At 53.0% G+C, this 13,153-nt stretch overlaps 1 protein-coding gene across 5 annotated transcripts in view; it reads left to right on the top strand.

Annotated features, from left to right (window-relative positions):
- Nucleotides 1–13,153, top strand: part of SEPTIN9 (septin 9) — a 127,623-nt gene that overhangs the window by 84,951 nt on the left and 29,519 nt on the right. Inside the window, exon 1 of one of the 5 annotated variants that reach the window (XM_030461710.1) lies at nucleotides 8,204–8,221. The exons of the other annotated variants lie outside the window; for them this stretch is intronic. The gene's annotated coding sequence lies outside the window, so the exon portion shown is untranslated. Of the gene's footprint in view, nucleotides 1–8,203; nucleotides 8,222–13,153 lie in introns of those variants that run through there. 5 annotated transcript variants of the gene reach the window in all.

Raw genomic sequence — 13,153 nt, 5'->3', positions numbered from 1 at the left:
ACAAGGGTAAAAGAGAAATCAGAGTGTTTGTGTGCAGAGAGAGTGGGGAAGGGCAGGCAGGAGGTTGGGAGGGCAGGGTGGTCCCTCTTAACGCTCTCTGATGGGTCTTGCATCTTCAGATGTAATTCAGCTAGCTGGGGATTACTGCCCCACTATGTAAAGCTTCTCCAGACCCCAGTTTGTTGGCTGGAGCATAGAGATTTAGGTGATTTTATTCAAAATTTTGTCAGTTGGCTTAAAAATGCTTATGCCATGTGGCTGTGAGCCCACAGTTGTAGTGGAGGAATGAGGTGGGAGCTGTAGGTGGGGTACAGTTCAGAGCTTTTCTCTGCAGCACCTTGGGCTGGTCTGAGCTCACTCACACTGACTTGCACTTAACAGTCACCAAGAATCATAAAATTGCTCATAATGGAAGAAAAATCAGACTTCTTTACACCCATGCCTGGACCTGGGTCACTTTGGGAGGTGTTGTTCTGGCTCCAGGAGCAGGAGCTGAGCACGTGGGTGCCATCTTGGGTGGGTTTACCATGAGTGGAATGTTTTGCTGTGCTCCAAGCATCCTCCTCCCTGGCTGGCCTCTTTGAGCCCTTCTGTTCCTGCCACGTTTCACATGGGGCAGTGGGAGCCCTGGCAGGAGCAGGGCTGAGGAGGGTAAGTACCACCCTCAGTGCTGGGTGATGCAGATTGCTGGTGCTCAGCTTTCATCAAGGCACATACATGACCACACCAAACCCCAAGCAGAGCAGCCCCTGGGCTATGGATTTGGCTAGGCACACCCTGTTTGTTTTCCCAGGTTTTTTTCCCCGAGTGTTTTCTCCCGGGAAAGCTTTGGCTGGAAAACTTGGAGGAGGGGAAGATGAAGCTGATGATTTAAATCCCCAAAGTAGTTACAGCTGGCTGAAAGCTGTGCATGCAGGCCTGTAACAAATCAGTGGTGCCCACTGCTCTTGCACAATGTGCTGGGGCTGGTTAAAGCTCAGGGAGTGTGAGGCAGCCCTGGTCCTGGCGTGGGTTCCTGGTGACAGAAGCAGGGGGGGGCTGGGGGGGGCTGTACTGGGACTGTGGGACTGGAGGAGCAGATGGTGTGACCAGTTTGGGTCCCCATTTCTCTAAATGTCTGCAACACTGTGCAGGGCCCAGGAGGGTGATCACACACAACAGGGGGAATGAAAAGGCTTTGCTGTTCCATGTGGTGCTGGGTCAAAGCTCACTGCTGCTCTGCTCACCCCATCTTGCAGCCAAACCTTGGGGATGGAGATGGTGAAGCAGGTATCTGTGCAGCATCCTCAGCTCTATGGGGCTGTGGGTGCCCTTAGGGAGGGTGTATGGGGGACAAATTCACTGGAAAAGGAAATGTCCTGGAACCCTTCAGGCAGCTCAGCATCCCAAACTTCTGCTGAGCAGCTGTGGTGAAAACGTGGGTCTACAGGAAGGAGTGAATGCTGCTGTGTAAATCACTGTGTGCTTGATTTATTTTTCTTCTTCTTGTTGGCTGACCCTGGGGCCCCCTCCCAGCCCTTCCCTCTGTGCAACTGTGGGCCAGAGCATCCCCACGTGGGATGTGCCCTCCTTCCCACGGCTCCCACAGAGGGACACAGAGCCCTGGAGCTGCAGCAGTGGGAGAGGGAGGGAAAGGTTTGGGAAGAGGTTTGGAAATGCCTCATTGAGAGGCTCCGTGTGGGTCAGAGGCAGCACTCGTCCTGCTGGTCCCCAGGTCCCATAGGGAAGCTAAAGTTGATCACTCAGCTTATCTGAAATCTGAAATCTGAAATAAATGGGCAATTTGGGGCTCAGGGAGGGAGTTTTAGCAAGACTCTGGGAGACTGCCTTGCCCAGATGTTGTGTGTGTCCCCCTGCAGTGGGATGGGATGGGGTGAGATGGGATGGGATGGGATAGAGTGGGGCTGTGCTGGATCTGTCTGTGGCCCCTGAGGGCTAAAGCCAGCCCCCAGCCTTTGCCCCTGAAAGGGAGAAGACCAGAGAGCCTGGCCTGGCTATGCTGTCAGAAGTTGCAGCTCCTTGTTCCTCAAACACAAAACCTGTGAGATGAAAAGAAACAGATATTTTCATGCCTTAACTTTGCATTCCTGTTTCTCGTGCCTCAGGCTTGGCTTTTTCCTGGTCCTGGCAACCCAGAGGGCTGTTAAAATATTTATTTGAAGGATGCTTTCCAGAAGCTCTGGGTCCTATGTGCTGGAGCTCTAGGAAGAGTCTGCTGGGACCTGATGATCTTAAAGGTCTTTTCCAAGCAAAATGTGGGGGGCTGGGGGACACTGTGGGGACCTGTCCCCCAGGGACATGCTAGACAGCAGCACTTTCTGTTCTCAGTTACAAGAGGATACCAGAAACAAGAGCTGTAGTATCCTGCAGAACTGAAAACCTCAGACTGTAACAGGTTGTGACCTTCAGGAGGTTCTGAGCATCACGGAGCAAAGCCACAGCAAAGCCACTGCTTGTGTCTGCAGCTGACAGCCTGGGGAGGAGAGTGGCTCTGAGCAGCTGGTGTGGCCTTACTGGGCTGTGCTGGTTTACTGGGGTGATGGGGCTCAGCTCGGTGGCCACTTGGTTCTGGCCAGGTTGTGAGGAGGGTTTGGGAAGCTGAGTGGGAGCACAGCACCCAGGGCATCAGAGCCAGGACACAGGTACTGAGAGCCAGCAGGGGCTGTCTCCCCTCTTTGGGCACTCCTGGGACCCTGGGGAGCTTCCAGTCTGGAGCATCCTCTGGCCACATTTTCCAGTCCTTGTAGGAAATGGAGACAAGGCCGGGGGGATGACCCTTGTTGTCCTGCAAGTTTGTGTCCAGGAAAGTTGCTCAGTTGCTCTGAATATGTCCTGTGAGAAGATCTGGTGGACAGAAAGTGTGATGTGCTGTTATGATGTTAGGTCTATGGGTGCTCTAAAGCCAGGGATTTGGTGTAACAGAGACAATTAGGTACAAATGAACCCCAGAATCAAAACACATCCCAAGAGTGCATGGTTGGTCTGAAGAAATGTTTCTTTTATTTGTACCTAAAACCAAGCTCTGATTTCTTAGAGGTGACTGTCTCTGAAGCTCCTGGGATGGTTCCTGGTGATCCATTGAGAGCCTATTCAGTAGCAGTTACTAATTTGGGTGTCTCCACTTCCCCAGCAAATGCAACCATCTGCCTCCTGGTCTCTGTCACAGCTATGTGGACACCACAGTTTTGGTCCTGAGTGCTGATCCCAGTCTAGGGTGTTACAGCTAAAATGGAATGAGGTGCCTAGGTACCTTTTAGGGTGTATGTATGTCTTGGCTCTTCTGTATCTCTGAATACAGTGCTGCCCCATTACCCTGATGCTTGAAGAGCATCAAAACCCAAGATGTGCCCTGCACTGGGGAGTGGGATGCCTGGAGCAGCTGAGGGGAGGGAGGAAGGGGCTGGATGCTGGATGGGGTTCAGTTGCATTATTGGTCTTAAGAGAGCTCCAGGGCCCGTCTTGGTGCTGGGGATGAAGATACCCAGCAGGAATGTTTTGGACCTGGGGCAGAAGCTTGCGTTGCACATCCAGCATCATTGGTGGCTGCACCCACAGCCTATCTGTCCTTCAGCAGAACTTGGCTTGCCACAGCTTGCCTGAGTCCTGCTGGTGCCAGGAGCTTGTAGGGGCTGGGCCTGGCCCATCCCCTTGCTGAGTGTGCGTGGGCAGAACCACCCACTGGGGAGAGCCTTTTCCAGGAAAAAACCATCCACGTGTGAGCCACCACGTGCTCATCCTCCTGGGCTGCTGCTTTTTAATGCCTCAAGGTATAAAAGGAGGGACTTGGAAATATTAACGCTGCTTCTTTCCTGGAGCTGATCACAGGCAGACCTCATGTTATGGTTTGGCATCACTGACTTGGTAGCTGGTTTGCTGTAGACATTTTCTGTGTTCAGTAGAACGAGAGATGTTTCTCCAAACAGCAGGTTAGGACATCTCAGTTCCAGGTTTAACACCCTGCCTTTCTCCTAGTTCTCTCCCCAACAATTAGGCAGCTTGAATCCATCCAAACTCCTCCTTGAACTCCAGAATGTCCTGTGAGATTACTGAGCTCTTGAATGAGGGGTAGAGGCTGAGCAGACCCCAGAGTGCTCCCGTGCTGGGGAAAGAGCTCCTTGCCAAGTCGTAGGAGGAATTCCCACGTTCCTGTTCCTTCCCTCTGGCTGCCAAGTGCTTGTCCTGTCCGTGAAAGCTGATGTATTTTGTTGGATTTAACCTTTGCTCAAAGAAGTGAATAATGGACATCTTTTGCTTTTGGTTTCTGGGTGTAAATTCACAATGCAGTGATGGTTTTGTATGCACAACACAGTTCTGTGGTGGGAAAAGCTGGAGAGGCAGAGAGAGACTTCACTTGGGTGCCTGTGGAGAACTGCCCCTTCCTTCCTGCTCTAATGAACCCCCCCAAACCAGCCTTTAGGTCTTAGCCAGACTTTACCAGCTCAGTAGAAACAAAAAGGCAGCCCCGTGGGGTGTGGGATTTCTCATGCCCACGGTCTCCCTGCATGTCCTGCGTGGACACACAGACACATTCCCACACTTTCCCTGAAGGCAGCAAGTGTGTCCGAGTCCAGCAGCAGGGAGGGGAAATGCTCTTTTTGGTTGCTTCTTTTCACACTTCTGCAAGAAGGCACAGCTAGCACTGTTTTTTTGTGGCCTGGACTCTCTTTTTGTTCTCGATTTTGTCTCCTGTAGTATGAGCCCTGGTGACACCCGTGCAGGTGGTTGTCACCAGCACCCAGTGTGTGTGAACCACAGCCTGGCCACTTCTGTGTGCTTCAGGATGGGAGTGACCTGGCTTGGGGAACCTGAGAATGACCCAAACCTCAGCTCCAAGCTCCCAAACCCAGGCGAAGACAGAGCAAACCAGGAGGTCCTGTGACTGCCTGGATTCCTTTTCTGAGGACACGAGTGGGAGCAGCAAGAAGGGTGCAGAGCAGGAAGAAACCACATGAGGAGAAAAGTCTCTAAACTCCCATGGTGAGGTTTTGGGGCACCACGTAGTTCTGAATACTGAAAATGCTCCAGCAAATCCCATCCTGACATGGACCTTGGTGTTTCCTGGTTGACCCCTGTGTTCTAGCAGAGCTGCAGGGAGTTCACTTCAGCTGCTTCCCTGTGAGCACTGAGCACAGCAAGGGGCTCCTCCTCTTAGAGCAAACACCAAGTTGTCTTACACTGGAGGTGGAGAGGCCACCAGTCTCAGGTCCACTCCCCACCAGTAGATGTGCCCCATCATCTGGTACCCAGTAGTGACCCAGGAGACATCATCCTGGTTGGTGTCAGGGCCTCCAAAAAGCTGAAATGAGATAGGATTTGGTTCTAATTAAACAGACATCAGTGTAGGTGAGCCTGGGGTGCTCCTCTCAGCAGGCAGTCCCTTTGGGGTGGGGAGGAGATGCTGATGGAGTCAGGCACTTGGTGTGTGGGGGGTTTGCTTTGGAGTGGGCTCATAGTGGGACCCTGGGGAAGCAGCAGGGAGAGGTGGAATCTTAAAGATCTGGTGTTCCAGTACCAGCAACTCCCTCCTCAAGCTGAAGCAGAGGCAGGGCCAAAATTGAAGTCTTTTCTTCCTGTGAGCAGATGGAAATCAGAGGCTTGTGACCCACTGGAGAACAGGATTTGGAGTAATTGCACTAAAAAATGACAAGCTGTTGGTTGTAAGAAGCGCAGCCCATGCCACTGCAGACAGCCCAGGGGTTATGACCAGTGCCATAACCCCACAGGCTTTTTTTCTTTTTGGCCTATCTGTGTAAATCTCTACTCTCCCATTAGTGCCTGCACTCAACACTCCCTGAAAATTGCCCAAAAATTCCATCTTGGTGCAATTTAGGATATGCTCCAGCCTGCCCTGAGAACATCTGGTATCTGCACATGGGGTGATATTAATCACAGCATGAAAGCAGCCAAGTGTTAAACGGCAGAGCCCTCCCACCTCCCCCCTGCAAATGAAGGTTGTTTCAGTGTTCCAGCAATAAAATTAACCTAGCAGCCCGGGCAGGCAGTGATCTGGCAGGAACAACTGCTGTGTGGGATGAAGGGATGAAGAACACTCTTAAACAGGCCAAGAAACCATGTGCTCTTCTGACTTTTTGAAATCCCTGCGGTGTTTGGAGCTATTTTCTAGTCCTTGTCTTCTGAATCCATGGCTGTTCCTGCTGCATCTGCTGCTGCTCCCTCTCTCCTGGTATTTCGTGCTGAGGCTGATGTTGGTTTGGGTGTAAATGCTGCTCCCTGGTTTTGGGAAGGTAAACAGCCCTCCCTCGCCCTGCTTTGCTCTAGAGATCCCCAAGTGCTTCACAGTGGGGGAGAGATGTTGTTTCTGGTTTGCAGATGGAGGAATGAAGTTGCAGAGGCTGCTGAGAAACTCATGTGAATATGCTCACTTGGAGGGTGCTCCTGTTTGTGCTACAGGACACTTAGTGGCTTCCTTTAGTGTTGGGCAACAAGCAGGAAGGACTGGCACAGGGAAAATTTTTATTCCCCTTTTCCTTGAGTGACCACAAGGCAGACAGTGAGCAAAGCCCCAGCAGCACCGTCCTGTTCCTGTTGTCCCTCAAAGGGAAGTGTGGCTCAGATTTGCCCTAAGTTTCCCCAGATCGTGGCTGCGGGTATGTTTTATAAAACAAAACAAAACAACAAGAAAAAACAAAGACATAAAAAAAAGTTTTAAACTGTGTCTCGGGTACAGTGCTTTCAAGGGAGGCTGCCCCAGCACTGCTGCATGGGAGGGATGAGGAGGGGGGATAACTCTTGTGTGGTGCCTTTGATGTTGGAGGTTTTTTGCCCATGTTACCCGAGGAGAAACTCGAGTGCTTTTCATGTCTGGTGGTGAAGCAGGCAGAGAGCCAGGGGGGGTTTGCTTTGTGAGACCTTTACAAAGGGAACTGAGCAAAACTTCTCAGAAGCTGGGGGAGACTCTCTGGGGTGGCTGGTGGAATAGGTGCTGAAGCATCCTTGGCTCTTGCAGGCACTGGGCTGTGTGCATCATCCTCCTCCAAATCCTTGAGGAGTAAGCCTCTGCCTGAGCTCTCCCCAGCCTCAGGGAATTAAAAAGCTGTGGCTGGGACAATGCTGGGATCTCTGCAGCCTTCCAGGGAAGAAACATGGAGAAGGCAAGCTGGAGCCCTGGCCATGCCATGAGTGCAGGGGAGGCTGAAGGTCAAGGAGGGGAAAAACAGAGCAGGGGCTTAGCAAGAGGGAAGTACCAGGGGTGTGATGCAGACATGGGTGTAGAACTCTCTGTCAGGCCTGTGCTAAGGGAGGAGGCAGAGCTGGCTGTGCCTCCTGCTTGGGTTCCCCATGGATGGGGATGTGCTGGGCTGGAGCTGACAGAGCAGGACAAGGGATGCTGCTGGGTCGTGGAGGTGAAATGGGGCAGCAGCGAACCTGGGGAGTGGCTCCCTGAGATGTCAGTGGGACCCCATTGCAGGCAGGCTGCCCTCACCCTGCTCCCACAGCCCTGCAGTGAAAAGGGACTTCCTGTGCTAGTGATTCAAAGCGAGGAAGAGTGTGTTGTCTGTGAAAGGCTCCGGGATGAATTTAGGAGCCCTGCCCCAGGCAGAAGGCCCAGGTGTGGTTGGTTGCATCTGTGCAGAAAGTGGGATGGGGCTGCAGCCTCCCCTGCCTGGCAAACGTGTGGCTGTGTCGGCTTTGCTGGATTGGCTTTGGCATTGTTTTCCCTGGAAAACGTTTCCGTAGCATCGTGGGAAGCGCGTCCAGTGATGCAAGGAAGGACTGAGAGCCTTTCAGAGACACCGTTGTCTCTTTCCTTCGTTTCTGCCCTGAAGCTGTTTGTGAACTAATGGGGAAAGAACCTCCTGGTGTTGGATGGGCCCTTGAAGGTCCCGATGAGCCCTGGGGAAACCCCCTCTGCAGAGCAGCCCTCTGAGCGCTGCTGGGGGGTGCAGGGCACCGGCAAACGAGGGAATCTTCCTCTCCTCGGCCCTTCTCTGGAGCTTTCGGTGCCCAGGTGGAAAGCACTCCCCAAAAGCAACCTCTTGCTCTCCCCCATCCTGCCCCGGGGGTAGGGGACGCGGTGTCGGCCGCCGCGGGTCTCCACGCGTGGGACAGCTCACGAGGAGCGGGACTCGCCTGCCCCCGCCCCGGGAGCGTCCACCCCCCACGGGCTTTTCCCTTTAATTGGCTCTTTTGAACCAGCCCCGTCCAACCCCCTCCCGCCCCCCGCTGCCTCCGGCCCCAAGCGGGAGCGGCAGCCGCTCGGGTGAGTGCGGGGCCGGGGGGTCCCGGGTGCGGGGACAACGGGACGGGACAAGACAGGGCCCAGGTCCGGCCACGGCCCCGTGGCGGGACGGGGAGAAGCCTGGGGGTTCCGGGGCTCGGGAAGGAGCGGGAGCGGGTTCGGGTTCTGTCCGTGCTCTGGCGGAGCCGCTGCAGAGATGCGAACCAGTGCAGCCCGGAACTCGCTTCTCCCACTCTCCTATTTTCCTTTTTCTTTTCTTTTTTTCTTATTCTTCTTTCCCACCCCCCTTTTTCTTTTTTTAATTTAGTGGCACCGCCTTATTCTTCTCTCCCTGCTTGTCAGGGCTGTGTGTGAACTGATCACTGAAGATTGGGAACACCAATGCACCTCTGTTTAAGTGACACACTGGGACTAAGTGCTAAGTGCCTGGTTTGTTCCTCATGCCCTAGTGCAGCAGTCTGGAGGTGCTGGGCAGAGCCAGCCCAGGCTCTGTGCTGTCTGTGCCGACAGGAATCCCTCTTTTCCCCTGGCACCCCTTGGCACCCAGCAACTTTACACTTCTGGGAGGCAGTCAGGGAGGTTTCTGCTCCTGCCTGTGCTGAGAGAACTGGTCCTTCCTGCAAGCAGCCTCTGTGCAGGAAAAGGCTTTGTGCCAGAGGATTTTGGCCCGTGCTTTTTATACCCATCCCTGGTGTGACCATACTTCATTCCGGGGTGGATCTGGGCTGAGGCTCTCTCCAGTTCTTTGAGGGGATCAGGGGGGGCAGCTGGGCTCCAAGAGGGGACTGTTATTGCTGCCACATGCTTTGGCTTTCAGCAGACACTGAGCTATCTGTGTTGGGTCTCTCAGAGATTTCATAGTTTAGGGCCAGAGGGCACTCACAGAGCGCTCTGTCTGCCCTTCCATAAATCACAGGTCATTACATCTTGCCCCCAAATTCTTCTTTGGAGCCATGGACATCCAGTCCTCTGAGAGCTGAGTGGCTGTGTGCCCTGCATGGAGCACGGGGCTCGCTCTTGCCACTTTCAAGGGTGAGCTTGCATGGACCAGAGGAGCAGAGGAACATCTTACTGCAGCACCAGGCAAGTTTTGGGTTAAATATCCCTTGTGTTATGTAAATTGCTTCATTTTATTGAATTCCTCCTGCTGCGGATGGTGGGTTTAGCAGACAGAGCCAGGACTGGTGGTGTAGGTTTAGGGTGGGAAGACATTTTATGCTGCTGTTGGAGCTGAGGGTCTTGGGTTCCTTCATGCTAATGACCCTTGGTTGGTTTGACTGAATTCCCCCTGGGCCTGAGGCAGGTGATGAGAGATTTGTGTGTGCCAGCAATGCTCCATTGAGCTTTGGTTTTGAGAGCAGTGGCAGCTCAGGTTCCACCCTTGGAAACAAAAAGCAAGAATTGCTTTTGTCCTGTCCTGATGTGACTGCAGATTGTAAGATACAGCATCTAGGAGGAGTGCAGCTGTGCAGAGTGTGTGCCCCACTTCCAGCCCTGCTATCAGGGCATCCTGAGTGCATTAAGAACGTGTCAGGATAGGAAAAAGCTGTCGGGAGTGAATGGAGGGCATGCAGTAGCTCTGGCAGCTGCAACACCTTCAATTCTTTTGCAGTTGCAGTCCTTTATTTTCCATGTCAAGAGCAGCATAGTTGTGGGGCTCCTGGGTGACTCGATGGTGGTATATTGAATGTATGTGACCTTACAGCCATCAAGCAAGGATATTCTCATTAGCATCCACTGGCCATAGCTCGAGGTATGCAGATATGGCGGGGTCTCATGGTGTGGTAGTTAATAACTCGGCAGCAGCAGTTCCTGGACACCTCTCCATGGGGAATCCAGACTTCCCCTCTCCAAGCACAGTGAAATTTTTATAGCCTGTGGTTTTAAATTCTGTGATTTCCGTATGGCTGTGTCGCCACGTTCAGCCCTGTGAAAGCTGTGCGGGGGCTGAGAGAAACCCATGCTGGGGATGTGGATCCCTCAGTGGGACATGGCTGAGCTTTGGTACGTGGGAAAGGGAAGGACAGCTCTCCTGAGCATGACACCTGCTGGGTGCTGTGACTTTATGTCTGAATTCAGCTGTTTTATTTATCTCTGCAGTTTGGAAGGTGCTTTGCAGAGGCTGCGTGGGTCCAGCCAGCTTGTTTGTTAAAACATAAAAACTGGTCTGAAGGAGTTAGTGTTGGCCATACAGCTCAGCATCCTGGAGTGCTTCCCCAAAAATCCTGTGGGGAGTGGGCACATGGTGTTTCAGTGTCACGAGAAAGCATGGGGCTGAGGAGATGGGGAAGAGCTGTGGCAGAGGGCCTGGCAAACCTCATTTGCTGCAGGAATGTGTAGTGAGACAGGACCAGGTGCCCTGAGTTATTGATGAGTGGGTGTGGGTTCACCTGTGTCTGGCCTCCCTCCTGAGCATGTGCAGGAGCAGGGGGTCAATAAGAGAGCAGCTGACACCCACGGAGGGGGCTCTCACTCTTCAGTGAGGATGGAGAAGCCCATAGCTCGAGGAGCCCCAGGAGCAGGCAAGAAGGGGTAGATCCCGAGGCCTCAGGAACAGCCCTAGGACATCGTCCAGGAATGGGCTAAACCCCGAGGCCTCAGGATCAGCCCTAGGAGCAAGAAGGGCTCCTCCCGCTACATCTGGTGGAGAATGCGGGCAGCCTGCAGAAAACCTAGCTGGCACAGAAACTGCAAGAACATCCTCCCTGTAAGGTATGATCAACAAGCTCTCTGGACAGGAAACCCCAGAGCAGAGGGGAAAATCCCATGAGGAAGGGTTAAATCCCGAGGCCCATGAGGAAAGAAACCCCGGAACAGAGGGAAACCAAGCCAGAAGAGCAGATACAGGAGGGAGAATAATAACTAGAAGAACAACTTGCAGAGACTCTGTGAAAAGTGCCTGGTGCAACTTGCAGAGACTTTGTGAAATATGCCTAGGCTAAGCCCTTGAGCGGAGGGAAATCCCATGAGGAAGGGTTAAATCCCGAGGCCCATGAGGAAAGAAACCCCGGAACAGAGGGCAAGTGCCTGGGACAATTTGCAGAGACTTTGTGAAGAGTGCTCAGACAACTTGCAGAGACTTTGCCAGGAAGGGGCTGACATTGAGCGAATATATGGGTATGCTTAATTCCCCTTAAAGAAAGAAGGTTGAAAGAAAGAAGGTTGAGAATTCTCCCCAAAATATGTGTAAGGGTTGAGAATTCTCCCTAAAAATATATGTAAATTGTGTGATGTTTAATTCCCCTTAAAGATGTATATGTAAAAAGATGTAAATATGTAAATGTCTATGTAAATGTCTGTGTAAAAAAAAAAAAAAAAAAAAAAGGGGGAAATGTAGTGAGACAGGACCAGGTGCCCTGAGTTATTGATGAGTGGGTGTGGGTTCACCTGTGTCTGGCCTCCCTCCTGAGCATGTGCAGGAGCAGGGGGCCAATAAGAGAGCAGCTGAGACCCACGGAGAGGCCTCTCACTCTTCAGTGAGGATGGAGAAGCCCACAGCTCGAGGAGCCCCAGGAGCAGGCAAGAAGGGGTAGATCCCGAGGCCTCAGGAACAGCCCTAGGACATCATCCAGGAATGGGCTAAACCCCGAGGCCTCAGGATCAGCCCTAGGAGCAAGAAGGGCTCCTCCCGCTACAGGAATGTAGTGGGAGAATGGACACAGTGCCATGGGGTGTGTGCTGGGTGACAGTGGCAAAGATTGTCCATATCCATAGCATGTGTGAGCACTGCCTGCTTCCCAGCAGGATGCCTGGCTTTGCTCCCTGGAGTCCCTGTCCTGGTCATGGGAAAAGGCAGAACTCTACCACCCTGAAGTGCTCTGGCTCATGCTGGCTCACCCTCATCATCCTAAGATGTGGTCCCCAAAATGCCAGGCAATGTAGGGATGCTTGTGGGTCCCTCCCTGTGTGCCCTCATTGCCACTGGTGGCAGTTGTGGCTGAGCAGGGTTCTCCAGTCTCTGATAAATCACACAAGAACTGATGCCAAGATCAGGTCACTCTGGGGTGCTAGGGAGCATCAGACCTTGCCAGACTAAGATGTCCCCATGTCCTGCTGCAGGGATTCTGCCTGGATCCAGCTGTCTCCACCCAGCTCTCCCTGCTCACAAACTTGCAGAAAAGAGATTTCTCTTCCCGTTTTCTGGTCCCCTCCCAGACTGGTTTAACACTTGCTGTGTATGCAAAACTTGCTGGAGGGGCTGGCCAAGCTGGGCTGTAAAAGCCACATTTTCTTTGGAAATGGGATTAAGGCCCATTCTTCTGCTCTGGGCGGATGCAGGTGACATGAAGGCTCCCTTTGTCCTGGACAGTATTTCTGGCCCAGCTGCAGAGATTTAACCCTTTCTTATCCCACACAATTTTGGTGGTGAATGGCCCTTTGCTCAGCAACAGGAACCTTCTTCTCTGCCAGCTGTAGGTGGAAGCAGGGGCATTCTGGGCTGTGTCCTGCCCCTGCACAGCCTTTGCCACTGAAGTGGCAAAGCCTTAATACCTACCTTAATAATGGGTAGGAGGCAGTGTTGGCATGTGTGTGGGATAGAGACCTGCTCTAACACTGCTTTTCTTAGGCATTTTTCTCTCTGTTTATTCCCCCAGACTGGTGGAAGGGGAGGTACTCCTGAGTCCTGCACCCTGAGACAGGACTTACCCCTCTCTAAGGCAGCTCCAGGCCACAGGATGGCACAGAGAGGGATGAGTGGGACAGGGGATGAAAGTCACAAGGATCACAGAAGCCAGGCAAGCTGGTGAGAGCAGGAGAGCTGCTGGTGTGCTCCTGGGAGAGCAAATAGGGTGTCAGGGGTGCTCCCAGGTGCTCGGTGCCCATCTGGGGCTGGTGCTGGGACAGGAGCATCCTCATGTCAGGAGAGCTGGAGGACTTCATTACTGCAGCAGGGTGATTATGGGCAGAAACTGGAAACCTGGCTGCTTTACCTGGGGTGTGTGGAGGGGGATT

The sequence above is a fragment of the Calypte anna genome, chromosome 18, assembly GCF_003957555.1.
Source record: "Calypte anna isolate BGI_N300 chromosome 18, bCalAnn1_v1.p, whole genome shotgun sequence".
Lineage (NCBI taxonomy): Eukaryota > Metazoa > Chordata > Aves > Apodiformes > Trochilidae > Calypte > Calypte anna.
The sequence above is the reverse complement of the archived record's forward strand: the minus strand, read 5'-3'. Positions and strand labels throughout refer to the sequence as shown.